Raw genomic sequence first — 6,981 nt, forward strand, 5'->3', positions numbered from 1 at the left:
ATTTTATCCGTCTTAATTTCAGACAGAAAAGAGGTCCGTCTTAAATGAGAATTTGCCTTTCAAGAGTAAGTCTCCACATGCATTAATAAGTGTTGCAAGTTTAAGTAGTGGGATATGGTATGACTTATGAGAAACCTTTGAAAGATTGGTTACGAATTGTTGGGAAAAAAATGCGCGATTTTCACCTTGCACTAAATTATCATGAAAGAATGGTTAGGAAAGTTGTTTTGGAAAATGGTTTACACTAATAACTGAATTCATATATACAAAGCGATAAAATATCGAAAAGACCCGAATATTACGAGCATAAATACTTGTGTAAAGTGGTTTTACACAAATTTATCGTAAAACAGGATCCTTTATTAACCACTTTTACCCATTAATTGGGCTATGTACGTACAGATCCGTTTTATAATTGAGTTAGTGTAAACCGCCTTACACAAGACTTACTATGCCTATTAACATACTGAATCACTTTGTTCAGACTAGAATTCTAAAAACTACGGTCAGAACTCAGAAAGTTACATTTTGTTCTGTGCATATATGAAAGGATACTAATCCCACATCAGTAAAGAGACACAACAAAGTAAGGAGCCTGGTTTAAAATGCGATCCTCCTTTGCTGAAAAACTCACGCAGCCATGTAGTAAGCACAAAGCGAACTATTCTTTCGCCTTTTACTAAAGAATACCGTGTGCTTGCTATTTCTAAGTGGCATACGTTTATTTTTGGAGGGGCTCCCTTAATGGAGCTCCCATCAATTCAACTCAGGTTTTTTGATAATTATGTTTTGCATCTATAGACGATAATACATGTAAATTTTCTTGTGTTGATTCAAGTTAATGAGACGCATTTGTAAATTTAATGACGGGTCTATGTTTCTCCAAAACACGAAAGAAAAATACTCCCTCCTATTCGGGTTTTTTTTCCCTATTTTTTTTTTTAGGATGATTTGTGTGGTCCAAATTAATGTCATGTGGACAGTGTATTTTGAGCCCAATTTCTCAATTTATGCATAAAAGTAAAGGAAAAATGGGAGCGAAAGGGTAATTATTATTAAAATAGATTGTGAGAGGAAATGGAGAGAAAGGAAATGGAGAGGATCCAAATCCCATTATTTTGTGTGGTCCAAATTCACTTTCTTATTTTTTTTTACAAAAATGAAATGGGAAGGATATATAGAATAAGACTATAAGGAGGAAGTATAAAATATAAATGTGAATAACAATCAATTGGCTTAAAACTTGATCTCATAATCAATCCCTATATTACGATATTCGATAACTCGGTTTGAGACTTTATCTCATAATCGATTGTGGTGTGTCGTGTCTTATCTTCGTTGTTGCTACATTTGCGCCTCCATAACATTAGCCTTCAAACACTTTCTAACTCGATTACCATGTGGTGTCGATGCCCAAATTTTTTTAATAGGTTTTTCTACCTATTATGTGTGTTTATGCGATTTCTACGTGATATCCCACCACTTTTCGAAATATAGATAGTATCCTAACTTCTATTATTCACCATCAACCGTAACCCTAATACTCTCCTCGGTAAATTTGTTCCATAAACTAATGACATACCTACATATATGACATTCTTTTGGATTCAATCACATAATTAACCATTCTTTAACTCCACTCACGACCACCCCATAACCGCAAAAAAAAAAAAAAAAAATACCAAAAATGAAATTAGATAACTATTGAATAATACGCCAGAAAATGAAAATATAAACTTCTCACCGGAACGGAGGGAGTATTAAGTAATGGCCGTATCACTGTTTAGTTAAGTGTCCAAGACATCAATTGACGGAGTAATTACACAAAAAATGACGTATTAGTTTAAAACGGGCATGTTTGGTTGTTAATGATAAAGGTTAGGGGTACTATATATATTTCGAATAATGAAGACCATGTAGAAATCACAAATATACAGAATTACTATGTAAAAAACGCGTTAATTTAAGTAGTGGCATGCATTATGCTTTATGAGACTAATGCTATGATAAGAAAGTTACATTTTGTTATTAACAAGTCCATCAGTTATAGAACTACAGAAGCGGAGGCAAGAAATGATATAATCCCACATTTGATAAGAGAGACAACAAAGCAACGAGCTATGTTTAAAATGTGATCCTTCTAAGCTGTAAAATTCACGCAGCCATGTAGTAAGCACAAATCGAACTATTCTTTCGCCTTTTACTAAAGAATACCGTGTGCTTGCTACTTTTCAGTGGCATACGTTTATTTTTGGAGGGGCTCTAGTAATAGAGCTCCCATCAATTCATCGCAAAGTTTCCTGATAATTATATTCTGCATTTATATGTATTTTCTTTGTTGGTTTCATTATAATGGAATACATTTGTGAAAGTAATGATAACAAGTTAGGAAAGAAAAGATGCATTTGTAAAAAATAAGTCAATTATTATTTCTTTACTCGCTTTTAACTGATAACCTTCTTGTTGAACTCCACGTCCCCGTCTCAAAAGCCACACTTGTTCACTGTGACAAATTGACAATTCAAGTGCTATTTATCTCTCGGGTAATCTTGTGCAACATCAGCAGACAACACATATAGAAATGGATATCCACTTTGTTCGAGAGAAGGTGGAATGTGAAAGTGTCGACACAAGGGAGAAGGTAGAAGATATCGTATTATTGAATGAATTGGTAAAGCAGACGATACATGACTTAAATACAAAACACAAAGAATTAGTTGCCCTAACTAAAGCCTACAAAGGAGGAAACTAAATATACAATATACTAAATTAGGTTAGATATTATACACCTAATATATACGATATAATAGGGATATCGTTTAACACTCCCCCTCAAGTTGGAGCACTTGGCAAGCTAATGCCCAACTTGGATCGAAGAGAACGAAAAGCTTCACCTCCTAAGGCCTTTGTAAAGATGTCCGCAATCTGGTCTTTACTGCGTGTATATAAGAAGTCGAAATTGTCTTGTTCATAATGTGATGGCGTATAAAATGACAGTCGACCTCGATATGCTTGGTGCGGTCATGAAAAAACGGGGTTCTTGCCAATACTCAAAGCGGATGTATTATCACATAACAACTCTATTGGTGGCGGATGATTAATCCCAAGCGACTGAAGAAACGATTTGACCCAAATTACCTCGCTAGTTAACGCACCCAAAGCTCGATACTCTGCCTCTGCACTCGACTTGGCAACTGTCGTTTGTTTTCGTGCTTTCCAAGAAATTGGCGAGTTTCCCAACTTCACAAAATACCCGGTCAGTGATCTCCTTGTCAATGGATACCTAGCATGGTCGGAATCCGAGTACCCACGCAATAATAAATCACCATCGCGCGCTATCACAATCCCCTTTCCCGGACTTCCTTTAATATATCTTATAGCTCTCAAAACGGCATCCAAATGTTCCTTCCTTGGGGCATGTACAAACTGCGACAAAATGTGAACTACATACACCAAGTCGGGTCTTGTAATGGTCAAGTAAATGAGACGTCCCACTAATATTCGATACCTCATGGGATCACGCAACAAATCGCCCTCTGCCAAGGCCAATTGATGGTTCGGTTGAATTGGTATGTCAACCGGCTTTGCTCCTTCCAAATCCGCTTCTTTGATAATTTCTAAGGCATATTTTCGCTGGCTAAGGAAAAGACCTTTGGGACCGGATGCTACTTCAATTCCCAGGAAGTACTTAAGTCTTCCAAGATCCTTAATGCCAAAACTTCGGTCAAGAAATTGCTTGAGACGGTCGGTTGCTTCCTCGCTATCACTCACAATGATCATATCATCCACGTATACCAAAATGCAAATAAAACTTCCGTCTTTATTATAAGTAAAAAGAGAGTAATCAGCCATAGATTGAATGAAACCGTACCTCGTCAATGAATCGGTTAATTTTGCAAACCAATTGCGAGAAGCTTGTTTAAGCCCATATAACGATTTCAATAATTTACATACCTTGGTCGATCCTCCTTTTTCGAATCCCGGTGGCGTTCTCATATATACTTCTTCGTCTAGACTGCCGTGAAGAAATGCATTATTAACATCTAATTGGGTAATAGACCACCCTTTCGAGACTGCCACTGCTAATAAACAACGGACACTCGTCATTTTGGCTACTGGCGCAAAAGTTTCATGATAGTCCACCCCTTCGATTTGTGTGTACCCTTGCGCTACAAGACGTGCCTTATACCGCTCGATTGTCCCATCTGCCTTATACTTGACCTTGTAAACCCATCTACACCCAATGGGTCTTTTTCCTTTTGGGAGATCAACAATAGACCATGTCCCATTAGCCTCTAAAGCATCGAATTCCTTGGCCATAGCATCCTGCCACTCTTTTATTTTCGAAGCTTCGCTATAATTTCGTGGTTCACGAATCTCGTCCACTTTAGCTAAAAAGCTCCTGTAATTATCGGAAAAATAATTGGTAGTGACATAATTAATCAAAGTATAAGGAGTACCTTTCTTTGTGGATGTCGATTTGACGAAGTGAGCATTGTTTGTGGGGTCTATAAGTCGGGTTGATTTGCATATGTAATCTTTGCGCCAATATGGTTCGAACTTTTGGCGAGCGCCACGTCCCTCTGTTTGTGTAATTACGGGCTGCTCAATCCCTTGCTGCTCTTCATCCTCTTCTGTTTGTATTTCCGTATCCTGTACCACACTAGGCTCAACATTGTCTCTGCCCGAATTGTCTTGCACTGTTTCGCAAGTGTCGGAAGTGGAGTCAGAGGTGTCATGAATTTCTTCCAGGAATGGTATTGCCTCAATTTCCTTAGTGGTATTATCATCAGTGATTGTCGTGGGTTGATCATTTGCAAAAGGGAATACATTTTCATAAAAAAGAACGTCTCTCGACTCAAAAATAATCTTTTTCTTTAAGTCGTAAACCTTCCAACCCTTCTTGCTTGCAGGATACCCTACGAAAATACACCTCTTACCACGCTCATTGAATTTGTCTTTCGGTCTATCTTTATTGTGAGCATAACAAATGCATCCAAAAACTCTAACATTCTCGTAACTAGGTTGTTTTCCATGTAAAACCTCAAAAAGAGTCAATCCGTCAAGTAACCGAGTAGGTGTTCTATTTATCAAATACGCAGCGGTCAGGACACACTCTCCCCAAAAATCAATAGGTAAGTTAGCTTGGAAACGAAGGGCTCGTGCTTTTTCTAGAATATGTCTATTTTTCCGTTCCACCCTACCATTTTGTTGCGGGGTATCTACTTGACTACTTTGGAAAATCATACCATGTTCACTGTAATAGTCTTTCATAACATTGCTAAAAAATTCCGTCCCATTGTCACTTTGTACTACTTTAACCTCCTTCCCAAATTGAGTCTTTGTCATTTGGCAAAAATTAATCAATAATTGACTTCCTTCTCCTTTATCACGCATTAATCGAATCCAAACATATCTACTCCGGTCGTCAACAATAGTGAGAAAATAATGTGACCCTGACAAACTTTTCGTATGATAAGGTCCCCAAATATCACAATGTATTAAAGCAAAAATTTCTGCACTTCTCTTATTATTAGACTTAAAAACCGAACGTGTTTGTTTGGCCCGACAACATGGATCACAGACATTATCAGAATTCCAAGACAAATTAAAACCAACTAAATTCGAGAAAAGACGTAAAATACTGCTAGACGGATGTCCGAGCCTTTTGTTCCACAGCCTAGAGTCAATTGTCGTGCTTGCTTGCGCCACCACATGTGCTCGTTCACCCTTAAAATAATAGACCCCGTCAATGTGCTCACCCCGTCCAATCTTCATCCTCGTATATTGGTCCTGTATAACACAATGATCATTATAAAAGGTCACAACACAATTATTTTCCGTAATTAATTGTTGTATCGATATTAAATCACAAGTTAGAGACGGAACGTAAAGAACATCTTTAAGTGTAAAATTGTCATTCAACACAACTTTTCCATGCTCCTGTGTCACGATTTGTGAACCATCGGGTAGGCTGACTATAGAAGCTTGCCCTCGCCAAATATCAACAAGCAAATCGCGCCTTCCTGTCATATGATGTGAACATCCACTATCGAGTAACCAATGACCATATCGAGTATCATTCATACCTGCGTTTTTCTGACCACCGTCTGCCTTATTAGCCAATAGAGATCGCAATTGAATGACCTCGTCTGGGGTGAAGGTTTGTGCCTCATCACCAGTGACAGTGGCGGCATTAGCTTGCTGGTTTGAGCCACCACGTCCTCTGCCTCCCTTTCCACGGCCTCCGTTCCTGCCTCGGCCACGACCTCTTCCTTGGATGCGCATCTTTTCCCAGCATTTATCCTCCGTATGCCATAACTTATTACAATATGTGCATCGAATAACACTTGTGCTATCACCCTCTGTTGTGGAATCCCCGGTTACTTTCGCTGCCATAGCCGCATCTATGGGTTCTTCCTTTGCCTTGGTGACTGCACGATGACGCTCTTCTCGCAAAATTAGAGCATACGCTCTCGACAAAGCAGGGACTTCATCCTCTATCAATAAATTAGAGCGGATATTGCCGTAGAGAGCACCATCGAGACCCATTAGGAATTGGTGAACCTTCTCTTCCTCGCGCTCCTTAAGCATTTCCGCTGCTGCTCCACAAGTACAGTGTGGTACTTTACTGTAATTTGATAATTCATCCCAAAGCGCTTTTAATTGAGTATAATATTCGACTACGGACTGATTCTTTCCTTGCTTGCACTCGCTGAGATCACTTTTGAGTTGATGTACTCGGGGTGCGTTGCCACTGGAATACCTGTCCCGTAGTTCTTTCCAAATCTCAACAACAGACTCGGAAAAGGCTATACTAGGATGAAGTTTGGGTGAAATGCGTTTCGCAACCACGCTTTAACCATTGCGTTGCACTGTCGCCAAGCAACGCTCTCAAGAGTCTCTGCCTCTCCTTCCTTAATCACCGGTTTCTTTACGGTACCCTCGATAAAACTTAACTTGTTTTTAGCATCGAGGCCG

The 6,981-nt window shown here is 38.9% G+C and overlaps 2 non-coding genes across 2 annotated transcripts; both read left to right on the plus strand.

Annotated features, from left to right (window-relative positions):
* The first annotated feature begins 635 nt into the window (after window positions 1–635).
* On the plus strand, window positions 636–753 carry LOC141615435 (U5 spliceosomal RNA). The gene has a single exon (XR_012529856.1). It is a non-coding gene; the product is annotated as a U5 spliceosomal RNA (small nuclear RNA).
* Window positions 754–2,160: 1,407 nt separating this feature from the next.
* Window positions 2,161–2,276, plus strand: LOC141616668 (U5 spliceosomal RNA). The gene has a single exon (XR_012531001.1). It is a non-coding gene; the product is annotated as a U5 spliceosomal RNA (small nuclear RNA).
* Window positions 2,277–6,981: the final 4,705 nt, after the last annotated feature.

This window comes from Silene latifolia, chromosome 11 (genome assembly GCF_048544455.1).
Source record: "Silene latifolia isolate original U9 population chromosome 11, ASM4854445v1, whole genome shotgun sequence".
Lineage (NCBI taxonomy): Eukaryota > Viridiplantae > Streptophyta > Magnoliopsida > Caryophyllales > Caryophyllaceae > Silene > Silene latifolia.